The sequence below is a fragment of the Lactuca serriola genome, chromosome 3 (genome assembly GCF_051521515.1).
Source record: "Lactuca serriola cultivar US96UC23 chromosome 3, Lser_US96UC23_V15, whole genome shotgun sequence".
In the NCBI taxonomy this organism is placed as follows: domain Eukaryota; kingdom Viridiplantae; phylum Streptophyta; class Magnoliopsida; order Asterales; family Asteraceae; genus Lactuca; species Lactuca serriola.
The window spans coordinates 116256808-116279812 of NC_136410.1; the positions used below are offsets into that span (position 1 = coordinate 116256808).

The following is a 23005-nucleotide window of genomic DNA, read 5'->3' on the forward strand; positions in this document are numbered from 1 at the left end:
CTCGTGCGTGTAAACAAGTCTCCGTTTGCCACCTAGCACGGTATCCGACACTGCAATTCAAACGACTCACCGCAAGTGAGTTCATACCCCTTGAATCAACCTTTGAAATGATTTTAAATGTTTTAAAACACTTTATGGGGGGGGGGGGGGGGAATACAAGTCAAATACTTATAGTTATTGTTTCAATCACATGTGATTGTATTTAATCACATGTGATTAATAACTAGGAAAACAACGATTTTTACCACTGTTCAAACTGTTTATCAAACTGCTTTACCTTGAAATGTTTTACAAACTCTTTTACTATCCAAACTTATTTATAGACTGTGATACAAACAAATGCTTCTTATACTTAAACTGTTTTATCATTTTATGCCTTCAAACTGTTTTATAGATCGACATCAAGTCGATCTCCTCTTGAAATTATATTTATGCTTCAAATGTATTATGAAAACTTAATTATGCTTTTATATATTTAATTGCATGCCCATATATGTATAGATATATAAATAATGTTTAAAGGGATTAGGAAGGCCATCCGCCCTATTTCCTTTTTCTCGATTTGGATGTGGTCTGGTGGGATTTCGGGTGACCATCCGAAGGTCGTTTCAATATTACTTATATATCATATATACATATATAGACATAAAAGTACTTCCATATTCATACTCATCAGTACATCATTAGTTAGTTACCATCGGGGTAACAAAGGATCATACATATACAGATATACTAGAAACAATACATATACAGATATACTAGAAACAATACATATACAGATATACTAGAAACAATACATATACAGATATACTAGAAACAAGTACATATACAGATATACTAGAAACAAGTACATATACATATACAGTCATACTAGAACGAGAAACAATACATATACATAAATACGTTGATAATCGTGATCCACTGTGTCGGAGCATGCCTTAAATGTCATGGCCCGAGTTGTAGCCAAAATTCTCTTGGAGGGGGAGCGTGAGTTTGCGTATAGATCTATACTGGATTGACTATCCTACACCTTGCTGCTAGCTACAGCCGGACCTGCAGGTCTGCGGGTGCCAAACGTCATTTCTTTTATTACGACCATTCATTATGTCGTTGTTACTAGTCGATAGCATGGTGCAATTTATCACATTATACCTTAATATAAATCCGGTTTAAGGTAGTAGTATTTAGTACAATAGTAGTCTTATTATACAAAGCTACAGTACTACAATGATTTACCCATTACATATTTTAGTGATAACCTCACTTAAGCATTAATGTACAAACTATATTTTTATCAAATGATAGTTATACTTGGGAAATTTCACACTTTTACAACAGACAAGTTTACAAAACAGTTTAGCCTTGGTAGAAGGTTACTTTAATAGAAAATATAGGTTTTTCTGAGAGATTCAAACTTTTACAAACACTTTCAAACATTTACTTACATTTTCACAAACTTATACATTGAGACAGGTTCAAACGTTTTTTACAGGAAACATTGACACTAAAATACTTATGAACTCACCAGCTTAATGCTGATAAACTCTTTCAAAATAACTCGTATTCTCAGGTCATCAGTAGACAGGTACCGAGGCCAGCTTTTGAGAAGATGGAGTGCATTCAAGACTCATCTCATATTATTTTGTGTTACATTATTTTATAACTGTACAGAACACACTTGTATTAAAATTATATATTTAATGCAATGGATGATGTTGTTGCTTATTTACATTTACTGTGTTGTGATACTATACATGACGTCCTCCGCCCCGAAACGTTTCCGCCGTTCTTGGTTTTGGGGTGTGACACAAAACCATGTACTCGATTCATCCCGGTAGCACTAAAATGTATAGGGACCTAAAACCCTACTACTGGTGGCCGACGATGAAGCTTGATGTTGCAAAGTATGTGGCCGAGTGTGTGACTTGTGCGAGAGTCAAGACACAACATCAGAAACCGTACGGGAGTTTAGAACCATTGCCTGTGCCTATGGGTAAGTGGGAAGACATTGCTATGGATTTTTTCACTAAACTGCCCAGAACAAAGAATGGTCACGACATGATTTGGGTGGTCGTTGATCGATTCACTAAGAGTGCGCATTTCATAGCAGCCAAGGAGAAATGGTCTATGGAGAAGCTTGCAAATTCTTACATGAAGGAAATTGTGAGGCTTCACGGTGTTCCGTTAACGATTGTGTCGGATCGTGATAGCCGTTTCACCTAGAGGTTTTGGAAAAGTCTACAAGAGGAATTGGGTACCAAGTTGTGTTTAAGTACAGCTTACCATCCGCAGACTGATGGCCAGAGTGAAAGAACAATATAAACACTTGAAGATATGCTGAGAGCATGTATCCTGGAATTCCTAGGTAACTGGGATGAACATTTACCTTTGGTAGAATTTTCCTACAATAATAGTTTCCACTCGAGCATAAAGATGGCACCTTATCAAGCTTTGTACGGACAGAAGTGTCGTACGCCGTCTTGTTGGCTTGAGGCTGGAGAAAAGCAGTTTATAGGTCCCGAGATGGTCCATCAAACCGCTGAAAAGTTGAAAATAATTAGAGAAAGAATGTTAGCAGCTCAAGATCGTCAAAAGAGCTATGCTGACAAGAAGCGAAGGCCAATGACCTTCAAAGTTGGAGATTCGGTTTTTCTTAAAGTCTCGCCGTGGAAGGGACTTATAAGATTTGGTAAAAGGGGAAAGTTGAGTCCAAGGTTTATTGGACCGTTTAAAGTTCTTCAGAAGATTGGGAACCAAGCTTACATGCTTGAACTACCAGAGGAACTGAATGGAATTCACAACACTTTTCATGTGTGTTATTTGTGGAAGTTCACGGGAGAAGTTCCCGATATAAATCCAATTTCTAAATTGATAATTGATGAAAACAAGAGGTTAATTGAAGAACCATAGGCAATTGTTGACCGAAAGACTAAGAAGCTTCGACGCAAGATGGTCGAATTAGTGCTTGTTCATTGGAAACATTCGAATGGGCCAAATCTCACCTGGGAAACGAAGAGTGACATGTTGAGTTGTTATCCGCATTTTTTTGTTGATGTGTGATTCTGGGGACGGAATCATTCTAAGGGGGAGAGAATTGTAACGCCCGCGTTTCCAGGCTAGGCATTTTCGTCGATGTAATAGTCTAGGTTAACCTTTGTAACCCGTTTTGAAATAATAGAAGTATATTATTTGAGTATTATGTGTTTTGTGCTTAATTTCTTAATTATGTGATTTGATTAATTAAGAATAAAATGAGCGTCAAAATCTAAGTGTAAAATAAACTTGATATCTTTGGATAATGTTGTAGTAGTTGAAACGAGGTTTCCGATTATATAAAGAATACCCAAATCTGACTTCGTATGAGGAAGTTATGATTTTCTGAAGTTTCGACTTAGCGGTATGCAGCCCGAAATACTCGCTTTGAGATTGAGCGGTTTTTAGTCGAATCAATCTAAACGAGAATCGAAGATCTCGTTGTTGGTATCGAAGCGATGAAAAGTTAGGCGGGAACGGACGTCAAACGAAGAAGTTATGAATTTATAACGAAGTTTTTCTGTCCCGGCCTACTAAAAATATTTAATAAAAAATAAAGTCAAAATTAGCCGATGGAGTCTAAACAAAAGTTGTAGAGCGTAGTCTCACCTACGTGTGGATATAAAGAACGTCGAAAACGGAGTTTGTATGAAGAAGATGTGAATTTCCGAAGTTTATTAAATAATTTGTATTTAAATTTAATCTTTAATTCGGATGTATATCCGAAGGAGTCACCGATCTGATCCGAAGTACGCCTAGCGTACTAGCGTACGCCCAGCGTACAACGAAGCATGACACGCCTTGCACTCGAGTTCTTCGGATGACGCATGCAGTGACGATTCGGACGCGTACGCCCCGCGTACTGTTGTACGTCCAGCGTACTCCGAGGCTCCAGCCTCCTATAAATAGGATGCGAGGGCAGCCGACTCATTTGCTCTTTTTCTCTCTTCTCTCTCTCGATTTACATCGTTTTGCGTGCCAGAAGTACCCCGAAGCCCCGATATTATTCCCGAGCCCCGAAGCAAGTCTCGAAGCCCCGAAGATCCCGAGAAGTGCGATTCCCGAGCCGAAGCTCTGCCCGCGAGGAGTCCGGTTTTTTGTGAATATCTTCCAGATCTGCCGAAGAATACTACTTCTATAAGCCGTAGTGTTGTCCGATCATCTTCTGATCAAGTGAGTGTATACTACCTTTCATAAACACGATAATAATACAAGTATGGTTTGAGTGTATTAAGTATATTGTTGTTTATATGCGTGAGTGTGTGGTTACTTTCTTCTAATGCATAATTATAAAGTATTTTATACGAAATACGTGTTATGTGTATATTTTGAGTTATATGTGTGAATGCATATTCACTCTCTTCTATCTCATGGATCAGATTTGTTTTCTATGAAATACGTGTTATGAGTGTGTGCCTCATCTGTTATGTGGAATATGTATTGATTAAAGCATGCTATACAGGTTTTTAAACTATGTATAAAAATGTATATTTTTATCTACTAATATGTTGGGTAGAACATGGGTAGATAGTTGGTGTGTAATAAACAGATGAGAGGCCTCGTTGTTGTTTTGATCCAGTCATCTAGCGGAGTTTAGATGACGACCACAGACTTTTCTAGACAGTCATGTGGAACACTAGCAGGCTCGCCACCTGTAGGTGTTAATGAACATGGGTGTTCATTCGTTGTACTCCATCCCCCTCATGGTTGCCTTATTTGACTTATATTGCTGAGGAACCCCCGAAGCATGTGTTGTCGCCCCGATGAAATATTCTTAGACTAGGTCCCTTATGTCAGTTGTCTTAGGGATGTAAAGTGAGAATAACGGGAATGGGTAATTGGGTTGTTGTTGGTTGGTGGAATTAAATATAATTATTTATTACGGGTTGAAAACCCTATATGCTCACCAGGCTCCCAAGCCTGACCCACTCAGTTTTATTTGTATTACAGGAAGTGGCGCAAGGGCATAGGATGGATGAACCATCAAGTTGTTTTGTTTACAAGTCTGTATATGTATATATTTGTTGAATGACTTGTAATGTTATCGTTTATGCTTTATGGTCTGTATCGGAACATGACATCCCGAGTTTTGATTATATAATGAAAATACATTTCTTTTATGAAATGTTTTGGTAAACATTGTTTTATCACGTTTTGTTTTTGGGAACAAATTCCGCAACTCTTTCAAATCAAAAGGATTTACTCTGAAATTATTTTAAAAGCATAAATGAAAATCGGTCTTTTCTGGCCTAGATTTTAGGGATGTCACATGTTCAGTTCGTATCGAGCAAGACTTGTAATAATAGTTAATCAAATTGTTCATTCAATTAACCTCTTGTTGATGGTCATCAATCAAGGCTCACACATTAACTTACTTATTTCCAAACTAATCTTAGTTTCGCATTCGCTATTTCTAGACTTATAATATTGATGGTCATCAAAGTCATAAGACACAAGTAATCAAGCAGATGTTCATACAACTTAATTTACTTGACAATTAACAGCAAATAATTATCATTAACACATAAGGATCTTTTAACAAGCTTGGCAAGATAAATTAAACATAAACAAACAATTCAATATAGTAATTAGTCCAATAATCAAGGTTTCATTCAATCATAAATGCAAAGTAAAAGGTTTTTACACCTAAATCAAAAACTAAACACATAATAGTATCACAATGGAATGCTAAACATGGTCACGTTAACAACCCATATGATTACCGACATGTATCCGCTCTCCAATCCTTCCGATCTCTGCTCCCGTTAGCTTAACGGCCTTCCGGCCGCCTTCTAGACCCTCAAAACGGCTTAACAGAAGTTAATTATCGACTAAATTAGGTTAGAAGTCGAATCTCCCTCTCTGGTTAGCTGATAATCACTTTTTATAGCCCTTGGAACCGACTTACGTACGCTGAGCGTAGGTCGGATTACGCTGGGCGTACTTAGAAACTTATCGCGAAGAGGTTATCCGGATGCAGCAGTTACGCTAGGTGTACTTATAGATTACGCTGGGCGTAACCCTTGTTTTGCCATTACGCTAAGCGTACCTGTCCATTACGCGGGGCGTAATTGACTCTTCCAACATTTTTTCTTTCTTTTAGCTTGTAAGCCCTAATTCTGCTCCAGTCTTTTCTTTTGTGCTCTATCGACAAATAATAACTGCAAATCATAATTCAAAGCATTATAAGTACTTTTTAGTTCTAAAAGAGAATAATAAAGGCTAAAATATTAAGATATAATGTATAAAAATATATATAAAAATACACATATCAGCCTTCCAAATCGATGCTTCTTTCTTCACCTTGCTTCAAAGGCACCACAAAACACACTTTTAAGCTCAAAGGAGCACATACAAGGTGTGACATCCCAGAATTTAGGTCAAAGACTGTGAACGGTCAAGTTCACAATAAGTCTCTTGGTAATTTGACTCATTGAGTTTTAGTGCATCTTATGTGAAATAAATGAATTCATTTTAACTATTATAAGATATAAGATGATATCTTTCTTCCAAATATGTAATCTGGCAAACAACTCAAACTGCAACCCTAGGAATACATCTGAAAAACTAAAATATCATTTTAAGCAGTTGTGAGCAAAGTAAACATTCTAGTCCCATAGTACGTGTTTCCCTGTTTCCGGAAATATAAAGAACACCCAAAACTAAGTTCGTATACAAAAGATACGACCGTTTTAAGAATCTGAAACCAGTATAATACTTATTTCTTAAAAACTGTCAGAATTGTTTCTATCCGTTGAGCGACTTGCACACCTCAAATGTAAAATTTGAAAGCATTTTTGAACTCGGGTCATAGCCTAATATTTATAAAAGTTGAAAAATCAAACGTTTTCAGATTTTTTAATCGCGAAACCTTAATCTATTTATTTCGACATGATTTCTATTATCGGTAACTTATCCCAGATTAATATATAAATCGAAATCTGGTTGATGTGGACTTTAACGAAAAAAATAGCCGTATTTTTCTAAATGTGTGTACAAGTATATATATATATATATATATATATATATATATATATATATATATATATATATATATATATATATATATATATATATATATATGGAACACAATTTATAATCAATTATAAAGTGTTTTGGTATAGTTTCTTTTATAAATATACAACATATTGTCAAATAGACATCATAGAATCACAATATATATGTTTAATAATAAAAACACTAACGTATATACATGTATGTAACAAAGAGAACGGTAAAGAACCATGACATAATAAATTAAAACATTACTTGCAAATGTCTCAAACTATTTTATGTCTATATACATTTAATGTATGGTGATTTTCAAAAGTCTTAAACAAATACCCATATACAAATACCCATATCCAAATAACCAAATATATATAAAGAAAACGAATCAAAATATATTATTTTCCTTCACATTTTAATTTTACCAATGCTACACTCATATTCTATCTCTCATGTATTTATACAACCAAAATCTTCCCCAAAATCATAAAAATATTTATACAAATCTTAAAACCCAAATATCATCCTAAATCTATCAAGCACATCCCCATATCCCCCCATATCTTAATTAAAAATTAGCTACATGTGCTACAAGATCAATCTTTACAATTACAATCAAATAAAGATCATCCCGGTTGCTTCAATCACGTTTACCATCTTCCGCACTCTACCCTCAATCTAACACTCCACCCTTCTTCTCTTTCATTTCCCTGTCAATAAAGCTCACAATAAACAACACATCAACACCCATCTCATTTATGAGGAATCGGTTATGCTAGTATATCCTCTAATTTTTGTTGTTTCAGCCAAGAACACGCACCGCAAGTTAGGATTTTTACCTGTGAAAGTCAAGAAGAGGCAGCCCCATTCTCCCTCTCCCTCGATGACAAGCACCACTCAAACACCCCTTTCCTCATCTGTTTTCCTGCTTTCCCTTGTCGAACAACAACAAGCCTATCAATTTCTATCAAAAACAAATCCAAACATCCATCTTTATCCTACATTGATTCCAAATCACCCTTACCTGTTGTTGATCGCTGCTGCCTTTCCCGATCACCAAACAGCCCATTGTCGGGGCTTTGTCATCGGAAACCAATGGCAGACCCCACATCACGCTGCTTCGATTCTCTTTTTCTTCTTCTCTTCGGTCCAGCCAAGCACCGAAGGTGCCTCCTCTTCAACCCCCGATCGCATCTCATCGTTGCACCCACCGAGGACCCCGACTCCTTCGCAGCTGCTGCTCGTGACACTCCACCATTTTCTCCACTTCGGCCTCGTCAAACCCCGAAGACAACCCCCCTCGTCGCCGATCGCTCCTCCTTTCTTCGCACCTCCCATTCGAACGAGAAAGAGCAAAATCTCGCTGCCTCGTGCCTTCCTTCATTTGGTTCGGACAAACACCGGATATGCTCACTTATTCCGATCGATTACCACCACCAAGACACCTCCGTTCACCGCTTGATCGCTCGATTCTTCCCTCTCCCGATCCATAAAGAGGACGACGCCTCTTTTGTTCTTGGAGCCCCTTTTGATCGACTGAACACGAAACACGACCTAAAAACGTGTTTCTGATTTTGACCAAGTCAAAGGTCAAAGGACTCAAACCTTGTTTTAAAAGGAACAACATCACCCCTCCCTTGATTACGTTAATCAAAATCAGTCCCAATACCCAAATAATGGTTCCATTTATTCAAAAACAATCCATACTTTGAAAATTATCAACCAAAGCAGTCATATTCATTCAAATAAATTACCAAATAGCCCCAATAGTTTAGTGAAGTTAAAAAAAAAAAAAAAAAAAAAAAAAAACACTATAGTTTAAGTTCGTTACGAAATGGACTCGAAAGTATTTCAAATATTCAATAATTGTGGATTTGCAGTTTCTCCCGTCAAACTTCTCAAAACAAATGAATTCGAACAATTGGAACTAACGCTTGAGTGCTTACGACCCATTATTAATATTTTAATTATTTCGCGCCGCGGGGGGGGGGGGGGGGGGGGGAATGTGCCTAAATATTTTGTTTATACAAATCAATTTCCTTTTTATTCGAAAATACAATAAATCTAGTTTATAAATATATTACTATTTAACAATTTATCATATTGTTACGAATAAACTAGTATAAACTTTTCGTATACGTATTATGGTTATTTTATCGTGAAATAATCAGTTCACACAACAAATACTACTTGATACAAAATTAATTGATTTTTATGTGGCATTGTATATTATAACAAGCACGTTATAAAACTCTATAGTATTTCAAAGATTCAAGCTATTACTATGCATGTTTATTTATATGTTTAAGTACACAACGTTTATACATGTATATATGTTCATTAATTTGAAACATTCATTTTTATAAAAGCAAGCACATTACACTTTTACATACATGTCAAACATAATCGGCTTTTATAAATCTTATACAACGATATTCATTATGCCTAGTGACTTAATCAGAATTAAGTTAGGGCTAAGAATTGTTCGCAAACTTTTTAGTTAATGGCTTTTTCATGAAACATTATCCATTAGCTGAGTCTAAACACTTAGCATACACACTACTATAACCGTTAATCTTCGGAGCGATATATATATATATATATATATATATATATATATATATATATATATATATATATATATATATATATATATATATATATATATATATATATATATAGATAGATAGATAGATTTATACGGGGTGACATCGCCACCAGCGGTGGCTAGCTACAACTTCAACCGATCAATCGAAGCGGGTGATAGGTGTCTACAATTGTTACTACAACATGCAATGAAGCGTTGTAGGGGTACACTCAGTCACATAGCTCAGTTATAGGACTCATTATCAACATTAACTAGAATATATATATATATATATATATATATATATATATATATATATATATATATCACAACAATCATGGGTTTGGTTGCTTTTAAAACTATTTTAAGTATGGAATTACTTATGTAACGGTATAGTTTGGTTTTCAAGGATATTCAAAGATTCTTTACAACTACGGTTTTTAAGTATTGATTTATTTATACAAAGATACATTTTGGCTTTTAAAGACTTATTGCAAAGAATGTTCTAACTATTGTTATACATACAAAGAAAATACATTTTAGACTTATTACAAGTATTACTGGTATTAGCAGAAACCCTGTAACACTCACCAACCTCGTGTTGGCCCTCAAAACTACATGTATTCTCAGAAAATCACTAAACAGACATTCAAGACAGATTGAATTATAGGTGACCTAGTTTACTTGATGTTGTATTGTATGCCTATATGTTAAGGCAATTCATGCATTATTATTATTTGTAAAAACCTTGTATTCAAATATCTAGATGGAACACAAATGCTATTTTGTTTATTGTTGTACTTGTGTTATATATTCAATTTACCTGTGATCCATGAACTTAGTAATACATCCTGGTATGTTCTGCCGCCTCGGTCGGGGGTGTGACGCAAGGGATTAGGGTTGCAAAGGACGAAATGAGGGGTATGACACAATGGATCACACACGTATGCCCTACGTATGCTAGGTACGCCCAGCGTACATGAGTCCGCTACAAAATTACAAAAACGTCACAATGGGCCATTTTGCAAGCTTTCTCATGCATAATGGTTGAAATGAAAAAAAAAAACAATTCATACTTAGGTTTAAAATTGAAAATAACTCATCATCAGAATGTTACAATTCTCTTCCACTTGAACTAAACTTCGTCCTCATAGGCCGTTGGTGTGAATAACTCGAGAAAATGCTCATGCATCTCTGACTCGGGTTCCCATGTCCATTCAGAACCCTTCTGATGCTACCACTGAACTTTGACTAAAGATATCACCTTGTTGTGCAAGGTCTTCGTCTTCAAGTCTGGGATTGACACTCGTCTCTCCATATAATTTAGGCGAACATCAACCTGAATATCCCCTAAGGGAAAAACTTCTGAATCATCTGCCACATACTTCTGAAGCTGCAAAACATGGAAATTTTACGGATATGGCTGACTATATGTATATATGTTTCATGATAATTTGTGGTTATATGTCATATGGTATTTCTTGGAACTCACTCCAATTTTTAGTTTATGTTTCATGTACTCCATTTTTCAAATGGAAGGGCTCGGGATGATTGAAGTGCATACACCACATGTTTTCGCATTTTGTGAATTACTATGGTCTAATGATGTTTTGTTAGAACTTGTTTACCTTGGATTTATGGGAAGATATGTGTTAACGATTTATTAATCTAAAAACAAGAAAATTTTATGTCATGATTTTTGGGTCGTTACAGGTTGGTATCAAAGCCTTGGTTTGAGGGATTTGGACATACTCCCGAGTGTGTCTGAGCTCAAAATGAGGATTTGGTAGAGTTTTCAAAAGAAAATTATTTTTAAGAAAAAAAAATTCTAAGATAAGGAAAGGGTGTGGTGCATGTAATCAGCCGATCTCAAGTAAGTTTTCCTAAAATACCCATGTGTGTTATCTGATATGATTTGATTTATGAATTTGTGAATCATATGCTAGTTAGGGCTAAGGATCTGCTCAGTTTTTGCACGGTAGAATGTTAGGGGAGATGCCTTTGTATGTTTACCTTATGCGCTAGTAGAGTTGCATGCTAGAGCTGATTAGTCAGTGATAGATTGGCTTGATATGGGTGATGCTTTATAGTCTTGGGAGTATTGAATACTATGCTTTAATGAAAATATCTACGGGTATCAGTAAATGCTAAGTGTATGCTTTAAAAATTATATATGGTTAGGATCTTATAGCGCTAGAATAAATGATTTAGCCTTAATTCATGTTCCTTGTCTGGTTGTGGTTCTAGGGTAGAGTCTATTATTTGGCAGTGTATTTGATCTTCTTCTATGTATAATTTCCATGCATAAGGCAACTGGCAGTAATGGTGGAAATTTCTAGTGTGAGTTGTGGTATGTGGGTTGAATATTTTATGACCTTTTTATCGATTAGAGAGTTATTGCACGAATGTTGCTTGCTTTGTGCTTTGTGGAACTCTTTGGTAATGGGAGTTAGCCACTAAGTGAATATGAATGTATTCATGAGGTGTGTGACTAGAATTATGGGAGTTCTTCAGCAGATGATGGAAGGGTGAGGTCGGGAACTTAGGAGAGCCTAGGAAGTGCTTCAATAGGTTTTGTTGCATTGTTTAGTGAGATTTGGTTACATCAGTTTGAGAACGTTACTTAGAGGATTCAGGATGATTCTTGAGGAAAGTATGGATAGGTGTGGAAGGTAGTATTGGGCCCGTACTACTGAAAGCACAGGATCCATACTCGAATTAGGGAGAGTCTTGGAGAATCTAAGAAGCGCGTGGGAAGAGGATTCTTGGGTTTGTCCGATCATTTTGCATGTTGTGTTTTATTTTGGTGATGAGCTTCTTGGAGGGAGGTTCAGCTCCTGGTTCCGGCTCAGGTGAAGCTACTGAGCCGATTAGCGAGCAGATACAGGAGCTTATCTCGTCATGGATTACCCACAGTAATTTGAAGCAGACTTTTGTAATCTTCGGTTTATTTAAGGAGGGGATTTTGGAGAGCTTTAATGAGCGCGTGGGCGCAATTTTCGCTAAGGTTATGGCCAACATTGGATCTTTCACTCTATCATTCTACGAGCAAGAGATCGACTTTGAGAACATGGGGAAGAGGGGCCAGATCAGGTGCAGAAAAGGGAGGGTCTCAAGAAAAGACCCATGACTTCGGACCAGCAATTGGGAAGCCAGTGCGGCAGGGGTCAGTATGGCTCTTACGGTAAACTGCACTATGCAGTTTGTCGTTCCAGGGGTAGGGGTTGCTACAACTGTGGTAGGATATATCATGTCAGCAGGGATTGTCCTCACGGGGCACGGCCGTTATGCTTTCTCTGCGATCTAGTGGGTCTTAAGAGGGTCGTTTGTCTAAGGAGGAGAGGAGTAGTAAGTGCACCTATCCCGGCTATTTTGCGGATCTCTAATAGTTATGAGGGTAGGGCAGGAGCCCCAGCAGAGAAGAGTGGTGATTGCAGTGTCAGACAAGGGAGGTCCGTGTTCCAACAGGTGATTTTGTGGGTATGTTATCATTTGTGTTCTTTTCGGATGTTATCAATATTTCGTTGCTTGGAATTTTAAATTGTTTTGGGTAAGTGTTATCTTTGGTTAATTATCTGATAGTTGGGATATATGTTTGAGATTTGTGTTATTTCTTTTGCATGCCTTAAATCATTTATGGGTTATTGAGGAGTTGTATCTCGTGTAGTGGGTACCAATTTGTTCGGTTGTTATTCTGGGTTCGGTCGATTTCGGTTCAGGGGTGATGTGTGGAAGATCTTTGGTCAGGATTCAGCGGGATAATTCCCCAGTATAATAAAGGTTCGATGGTTTTGTATTTGTCCTGGTAGGAGTGGCAGTTTCTTATGGAAGAATTATTGGGGTTCAAACACTACTATTGCTAGGAAGGGAGCGGTGGCAAGGAGATGGTGGTGTCAGTTGCGTGAGTTGTTGGTCATGGGAAATGTCAAAGGAGTTTTATATTTTCTCTGGTTGCAATCTAATAGAATTCAAAGATTCTTCGAGAGTAGGATATGGTATGAGGATTCATCAGCTCAAGGTAAGGACTATCGTTTTCTACCGCCAGCATAAGAAATCAGAGAATTGGTATGGTATCGTGGGAGGTGATTTGGATTATCATATTGGCTAAGGTTCAGGAGCATCCTTGAGGGTTTCAGGAGTTGGGTGATCATAGAGTTTGCTAGCAATGGAACACTAGTATTACTTAACGCAGGTCAAAGACTGTTCATATTATTTGTGGTAGGTGTGTCAGAGATCCATCAGAATTAAGAGGTGAGAGTGAGGTTCGTCGAATCCTAGTAGGGGAGAATCGATCAGGATTCCCGGAACATTGGAAGGGCGTGGAACTAGGGCAAGTTTCAAATCATGGGCAGGGGGAGAGAGACGAATTAAGGGGTTGTTCAGATTGAGGTGGTGTCGGTAGGAGTTTAAGAAACTTCGAACCGTTGATTGACGTCTCCTTTAATATGCATATTAGTCTTGTGGTTGAGTCCAGGGTGAGGACTTTGGCATTCGAAGTATGTCCCAGAAATCTGTTGGGATGCAGTTGGATGCAGGTTGCAGCTCAGGATGCGTGGAGTGGTGATGATTAGGGTGTGACAATGCCATGGTTGCTTATAGGTGTTGTAAGACTGAGATGGGATCATAGCAATCGCCAGTTCGAGGTAGATTATCGTCGGAGGTGGTCATGAGTGCAAAAAGGGAAATCAGTTCGTGCCTTGGGCAGACCAGACATGATTGTCGAGGAGTATTTTTTGTTTAAAAATGACGGCCATTGGGGTCCGAGGCGGGGTCGGACCTGAGTAGACCTCGATGGGTGGGGTTATGGGTGAGGCCCTGTGTGTTTATGGCAACACAGGTTGGATCTGGTAGAGACCATTGGGTCAACGTAATGGATCTTGAGTTGTAGGATCAAGTGGATGGTCAGTGTATGGCGTAGAGGGGTTTAGTGGTTGGGTCGCCTTGCTGTTTGGGCTCTTGGGAACCTGGTGGTTGGACCAAGTGTGAGACTGGTAGTCTTAGAGTTGGTTTGGGAACATTTATATCGTTCAAGTGAGGGTTCGTCGGGAATCAAAAGGTTTTGGTGTGAAATGCAAGTGCAAATTTGTGGGTCTTGGGTTATGATGTTTTCACCCTGGTTAGGGTTCATCAGGTTAGATTTCATCAGATGGAAAAAGATGACGGTGATAAGGAAATGGAGAAGTGAAGATGATGAAGTGTGTGTATGTGAGAGAGAGGGTGAGAGAGAAAGAAAGAACGAAAGATGAAGAACGTGATCTATGAGAATGAAGAATAAGATACAATGAGAAGGAAGAACCTGTGAGAATGAAGATGAAGAATATATGTTGTAAAGTTGCAGGAGACTGAAGATGAAGCAAGGGTAATCATTTTGTTGCTTTCCTTCACAATCCGCCCAAAATTCGGCGGATACAAATCACATTAATTTCTTTATTTCCTTTTCCTTCCTAATCCTTACTTTTCCTTTACTCCCCCTCTAAAAAAATCAAGAACGCATAATTACCTTCTAATCCCCTCCTTCCTCTTCCTTTCCCTCATAAAAAACTAGAGAATAGTGTGTAAGGAAGTGGATACAAGGTTGGATGGTATATAAGAAGGGGATTTTGGGATCACTGACAATCTAGAGTTAAGGGTTATCTACTTTTTAGATAAACTAGATCAGTAAATGTTTTTTCGAATTAGTTAGAAACATAGTTGCTCCAATACCTTCCTTAAAGTTATTATGAAGGTTGCCCTAGACTCTGTGGAATCCTCTGTCGGAGTAAAGCTTGAAATAACAAGACATATCAAATAGATGTTCGATATTCGAATATCCTTTAAGAATGTGATGGAATTCCTAGTATAATCCTATGAAGCTTAGTAATAAATGCTACTTTCACTTAGAAGGAGATTTTCGAATTTGGAAGTGAGATCGACGTAAGTGGTCCTTGGAAGAAGTGTCCAAAGAAGTGGCTTGAGCGAAGATCGAAAAGTGAAGTCATGCGGAGCCAAAGCTGTTCAAAGAAATTGACTTTATGTTTTGTATGTTTTTGTAAACTTGAAAAAGACAATTAGTTTGATAAAGATGCCATTGTGTTATCCGTGTAATCCAAATAATGATCCACAATCATTCTTATGTCAGTGTATTATTTTACAAGATGGATTCTTCTTTTTTTCAATAAGAAGTCAACCCAGTTATCAGTTGATTATGTGGATAACAATGTAACTCATTGTCATATTAAGTTAAATACTAATATCTTTCTCACTAAGTTATACTTATAATGTTCATTTACGTTAAGGTATGTTCTTTCTCGTTTAAGATGCCTATAAGTTGCAAAGTGTATAATATTCCATAATCTTTCTATTTGTCATAGTATTTTTTATCACTTTAGTTGAACACTTATTTAATGAGGCCCAAGCAGAAGAAATACATCCTCTAATCTAGTTATGTTATTTTAGTCCAAACCCTATTTGATCGATAACTGAGTACATAAGAGACCACTCAACGCCAACTTGTCAGATGTTAATATTTGATCCACAACCCTATTTTGGTTCGAACCTTATTTGATCCATAATAGAGGGTATAAGAAATAGTTGATAAACTCAAATAAGATGTGAAGCAATCATTGTTAGTGGTACACATTTGATGAATCTGATCCAATCTAGTTCGGATGACGTCACCAAGAATAAGATATGTTTTAAATCCAATTTTAACTATTTAAGTATGATTTTAAACTCAGTTTCGATCCATATTCTTGATAAATTGGGGTTAATCCAAATATGGGTATGAATTTATGATTGGTTAGGATCCGGTGGATTTGATTGTTCGGTCCAATTTGGTCAAAATCCAGTTTTGACAGAATTCAGATTTAGTATCATATTGAATCCATTAGGGTGAGCATGGTGTAGTTTTGGGCTAAAATTGCATTGAAAATTGCATAAATCGATTTTTATCTTGTTAAAACCACACCGTTCGGTATTTGCGTTTTGGTGTAGTTTTCGATTTTATCTGCGATTTAGTTTTTATGTGTTTTGCTTTGATTTATACACCGCAATAGGCATGGTACAGTTTTTACATTTGGGTGGTTTTAAAACCGCAAAATTGATGGATCATCTTCATATTTGTTTAGGCTTATAGTAAATCAAACACAAATATAAAACGACATTGTAACTAGTTAGCGAGTAAAATGTTAGAAACTATCGAAATGATGACTAATACATATTTGAGACGACATAAAATGTAACGAACCAAAATTTTCAAATAAGTTTTTCAGTTTTAATTAGCCAAACATTCCCATAAAATCTAAAGTAACATTAACCACTGTTTTCAAAATTCATAACATTAACATTTTATTCAAAACATCAGAGTGTCCTATCAAAACAAATGTCGGAGAGTGCATGCCACGCCATTAAGCCTTAACCTTGCCCTTAGGCTCCGAAGTACCTGAAACAAATCAACAAACTGTAAGCTAATTCTTAGTGAGTTCTCCAGAGCATACCCCACATACAATCCACATAAACACATATCATATTAGCTATAACAACTACACATACACATAAGCCATGTATACAATATATAGGGATGCCGTGGGCTCCTCCTTAGGGTCTTGCTCCAGGATGCCATGGGCTCCCCACATGCTCTTACACCTAAGTACTATGGGATCTCCTAAGGTCTTTAATAGGAAATCCATGGGCTCTCCATATGGTCTTACATCCGGTTGCCATGGGCTCTCCCATGGTCTTTAGTAGGAAAGTCATGGGCTCTCCCATGGTCTCACATCCAGGTGTCATGGGCTCTCTCATGGTCTTCCATACTATCATACCACATTTACAACTAGCATACTCCCTAGCACATAAGCAACTATCATGCCTCATAGTATAACTTCAGCTAGTGTACCGTATATCATAAAATGGCCTGGCCTTGGTGCCTTAGACCCATTGGTATTGTGAGGAGACTCACCTGTCGTGAATACTGAATTGACAAGATAAGATCAGATAAATCCCACGTGTTGCTCCAACTCAACAACCTATAATCATCATGTAATTGACTTGTCACATTACCGAATTAGCATAATTATCCTCAAAGTTAACCCTAGTCAACATGATCACAGTCAAGGTCAACAGTCAATGTTGACCTCAGCTCGTCGAGTGCATCCAGCAACTCGTCGAGTTACACGAGTAACTCTTCAACGCGCCGAGTTACCTATGTAACTCATCGAGTTCCTCAATGTCCACAAGACTGAAAACGCATGCAGACCGAAACCACAATCGTTCACAGAAATCACTTGGAATCTCGAAAATAGGTAAACCCTTCTTGACTCGTCGAGTTGTCTAAGGGACTCGACGAGTTCCCTCAGTCCTTTTTGTGTTCAGTCCTTTCAAGTGAGATCCAAGGTCCCAAACTTCAGATCCAACTTCTCCTACTGTAGTTACCACATAAAGTTGAAAACTTTACGTACATGCAAAGCCTCACAAGGCTAAAACACCAAAACTAAGGTTCCTACAAGGTTTTAATGCATGGAAATGGCCTAAGCAGAATCAAGTGAGCAACTTTATGTCATTGAAGACCTAGAGGGGTCAAGATCTACAACCATATCCTTGTGACAAGTCCAGATCCGAAGATGACACCCTTTTGGCACCAAAAGTGACCATCTACATCCAAGAAAAAGAGATCTAAGCAACTAAAGGTCAAGATAGTGACTTTATACCTCAATATGGTCACCAATACAAAGTGGATGTCGGATCGACTGCTTCCCTCTTTGCTCCTTCTTCTTCAAGCTCCAAAATCTTCATAATCACACCAAAAAATCACTCTCTAAAGCTCTTTTTCTCTCTCAAAAAGGTGCAAGCCTCAAACTAGGGTTTCTATGGCTGTAGGAATGATGGAAGAGGCTGCAAATGAGCCATAAGTTCTTTAAATAAAGTACAAAACCCTAAAAATTAGGGTTTCTTGTTACAGTGTCTACTCGTCGAGTTGGAGCCTTCCGGCTCATCGAGTATGATCTAAATCCCGCGTCCTCATAAATGACTCTAGTCGACGAGTTGGAGCTCCCCAAATCGCCGAGTCCAAGCACAAAACCCTAAAAATTTGATAAATTAAATGATATCTGGAATAGGTGTTACAAATCATCCCCCCCCCCCCAGTTAAACTAGACTTCATCCTCGAAGTCTGCTGATGCGAATAAGTCCGGATAGTGATCTCGCATCTCATCCTCCGTTTACCATGTCCATTCGGAGCCTCTTCGGTGTTGCCATTACACCTTCACTGGCTTCTCTTCCTTGTTCCGAAGAACCTTTGTCTTCATATCCAAAATTGCAACAGGCCTCTCAATGTAGTCCAGGCTCTTGCCCACCTGAATGTCGTCCAGTGAAACAACTGTGGCCTCGTCGATGACATACTTCCGAAGTTGTGACACATGGAAGGTGTTGTGTATCTGGCTAAGATCGTCCGGTAGATCCAAGCAGTAGGCCACCCTGCCTACTCGGGCCGAAATCCTAAACGAGCCAATATATCGTGGCCCCGACTTGCCTCTCTTACGAAACCTGATGACCCCTTTCCATGGCGACACCTTTAATAACATAAAGTCCCCCACCTAGAACTCACGATCCGATCGACGTCGGTTAACATAGCTTTTCTTATGGATCTGTGTGTTGGGTTTTGAGCAATCTAAAACTTCCTAAGTGTGCATGCAACCCTAATAAACCTTGGATCTATGTTTTCTTCTAAAATACATGCAAATAATAACTTCCAATGTTTCTTCCTAACTAGCATAGCATAAGGATTATGAATCCTAAAAGTACTAGTAGAAATACATACCTTTTGATGATGGTTGATTGTTTGGAGTTTGAGAGCCAAGCACCAATAGTGTGAATGCCTCAAATGGAATCACAAATCACCACAAACACTTGGAAAACTTTGAGAGAGTAGTATACTTTCTTGTGGAATCGGCCACCACTAAGTCTCACACTACTAGTGTCATTTCTTGCATCATATGCTTCTTTATATAGTGTGCATGGTTAGGGTGAAACCCTAGAACCCATGTCTTTTCCTTTCCAAGGATCCATGGGTTAAAAGCTCCATGGATCATCCATGGACTTTCATATTAGCTTAGCCCATTAACAAATGAGTATTAGCCCACACTATATAAAATATAATAGCCCATAATTTAATCAGTCTTCTTTTTTAATCTCTGAATTAATTCATAATTAATTTAAGACTAAAACTAATTAAATAACATGACTTCATATTAATATATTATAACTTATAATATATTAATAAATCGTAAGTATACAATTCTCATAAAATTATCCATAAATCGTTTGGGTGAAGTGCAACCCAAATGGACCATGCCGGGCCGGGTCAAGTATGTACCAAATAAGTTATGGACTTAGACACCTTATCCAACAAACTCCCACTTGGATAAGTCTAATAATTATATTTGCGTATGTTACTTCAGGAACCAACTAGCAATCGTAGCTCTCGAAAACTCTGTTGAATATGAAGCGCCATTTTAGATAAGTGATCATATAATCCTCTGTTCTCATGATATCAGCCGGACAAATACAGGGAACAACGTCGTACTTATTGTCCAGCAGTTTTTTTCCCGATTTCCGATTTGTTTGACAAAGAACTTAATCGAACACATCAATTTAGTTCTGACTAGCCGGTACATAGGTCATAACAAAATCATCGAGGGGCCCAGATATCGCTTCTATTTCTAGAAGGAACAGATAAACTTCGACTCATATGCTTGTTCTACTATTTGTTGAATTGTACACAAAGGCACGTTTTATAACATCAAGTTACTGATGCGTTTACGTGCAATCAATGCACAACCAACTCATAGGTAACAACTCATATCTCTAGGTTTGAAGATTTATATGATATTACCGTCTCACGATCACTCGAGATAAATTCCATGAAGTGATACAAGTGAGCGTGCGTTTATTCCAATACTCATAACTTATGAGCACTCATGAATGTTGTAGCAACCATTGCTATGACTAAACCCATTTAGCCATCTACAAACTCGATTCATGACAGTCTTGATTCATACCTACTTCCAACATATGAACAACTGTGGAGTGTTTAAATAACTTAGTCATTCGGAAAGAATAACCTAGCTATTTTGGAAGTCAAAACATGCAAAGTGAAACACAATAATAATCGAATCCAATATGGTCTCAGAACCCTTTTGAATATAAATAGAACCACCTTTTATTTATCACCATATTGATTACACATTATTCATTGTATAATGTTTCAACAAATCAACTTAAGACTTGAATAAAAACAACAGTCGTCCCATGCTCCTAGCATGTACACTTTGTTTTTCTAAACAATAGTTATGCCATACTCCAAGTATGCACACTATGTTTGTCTATGATCCTTACATTGTGATGTAGATCAACTGAACATGATTCCATTGATACTCATTTCACAATCCCAAATCCTTATTGTAAATGTGAGAATCCCCGATTCCTATCATTTACCAAAAAATCTGTTAGATTTTAAACTTTTATGCAATGTTCCTCTTGTAATGATTATGCGCAAAGTCACCAAAACCTTGTCACCAGTCATTACAGAGTATTCCAAAGAAGGTCAACCTCTATGGAACGGAAGTCTCATATTCAAAGTACATTGCTTTGAACATCCTTCTTGCATTAAGGTTTTCTAATCTTACATAGATTGAATAACTTCCACCTATGTAGACATTTCCATAGTCCCATTTTGACTACCACTTCCGAACAAGAGTTACTTCTTTTCAGAACATGTCAATACGGTCCTTTCCGACAACTTACATCATACTTCCAACTTTCCCTGAGCAACCAATCTTTGGCGAACCTCAGATTTGTCCTCGACAATTGCTTAATCACTTTAGTCATATCCAGTTCTAGACTTTTCCCTTCTTAATGCCTTAAGCATTTGGAAAATTTAGAAAAGATGAATATTATAGCACATGCAATCGATCCTATATCCGAAGCATATGGGACACGATTCATGATGTTTGACATAAAGACATGATACTAGACCAGCCTTTTGCTACAATATTTTTTTATTTGCCATGTTTTCAAAATTTAACTATGAAGAGGGATGCCGTAATCATAATCGAATTTTGAAAACGCAATATATATATATATATATATATATATATATAGAATTTCTTCAAGTTGAACCATTCCAACATAAAATTCATATATATATATATATATATATATATATATATATATATATATATATATATATATATATATATATATTCTTGACTAAAGATGATTAAAATCTCAATCTAAGCTTTAGAATTGAAATGAAGTATAATTTCCTCTCCCTTAATTATAGCAAAACAACTTTTCAACCCTTGCAACTTCACGAATTGAAACTTTGTTTTCTATAATTAACATTGCTAACTTGCAACACTAAACGTAATAATCATGCTCCCACTAACATGATGATTATCAGCATAACACTTATGCTCCCACTAGCTCTGACATATTTCCAAAAATCTGCTGGACTTCTGAAATTTAGATTCATACACCCTTTCTTAGATAGCTCACATGTGTGTCTAAACAATTTTCAGAACTATGAAAAGGAATACCTTAATCATAGTCTTAATTTCTTAGACCTTTGCTATTTCTCATAAGTCCATGTTAGTGTGCCGGTTAACCACACACGCTCCACTAACAACTTTTGAAAATGCAAATAACACAATTGATATCTACGTAAAATCTACTTAGTGAAAGCGTTTCCTCACCATCATTTTCATGAATCGGAGAGAAACCTTATGACACTTAGATTTTATAGTGTATGAGTTCCTATCCATGTGAATTTGTCAAAACCATAATCACAAGATAAGGTTAGTGACAAATTCAGCCTTACATGGATTAAACTTGTTCAATCTTAGTTTCTTGTCACCTTGGTAGTACAAGGCCCACCAATGCTTCCAAGTTGAACTCTGATAACTCACATGCAAATTCAACTTATTTGAAGTCGGTACAGAAATAAGAATTATGTCAACACGATAGGTTGCAAACCTTAAGTTGTGTGCTAGTGATAAACTACAGGTTATACTCTTGATTAAATCTTGAAACTCTTTCAGGATCTTTAAGGCTCCCACTGTCCCCTTGACATATAAGTTTCCCCAGTCAAGAACCATTCCTTGACAAAACAAATATTCAAGGGATAGTGCGGATTCTTATCAATACTAACACTTCACACAATTGGTCCTAGTTGGTCTTTGTCTCATCCAAGACATCACAACTTACCAATCTCAAATGTACAAGGGTAGAAACATACTACATTTGATAAGTGTTTTAAACCTTACTTTATGTCACTCAATGTTACAATCTTGGAGTATGACTCTAAGAATTGTTTTGGAACGAAGTATGACTCATCTTCTCGAT

The 23005-nt window shown here is 37.1% G+C and overlaps 1 long non-coding RNA gene across 2 annotated transcripts; it reads right to left on the reverse strand.

The window, feature by feature from the left end:
• Window positions 1-7417: 7417 nt before the first annotated feature.
• On the reverse strand, window positions 7418-8559 carry LOC145094639 (uncharacterized). Of its 2 annotated transcripts, XR_013703456.1 has the most exons (3): window positions 8066-8559; window positions 7881-7975; window positions 7418-7751 (listed from the first exon to the last, which is right to left on the reverse strand). It is a non-coding gene; the product is annotated as an uncharacterized LOC145094639 (long non-coding RNA). The 2 variants fall into 2 exon arrangements; XR_013703455.1 differs by having other exon boundaries at window positions 7881-8559.
• Between the last annotated feature and the right edge of the window lie 14446 nt (window positions 8560-23005).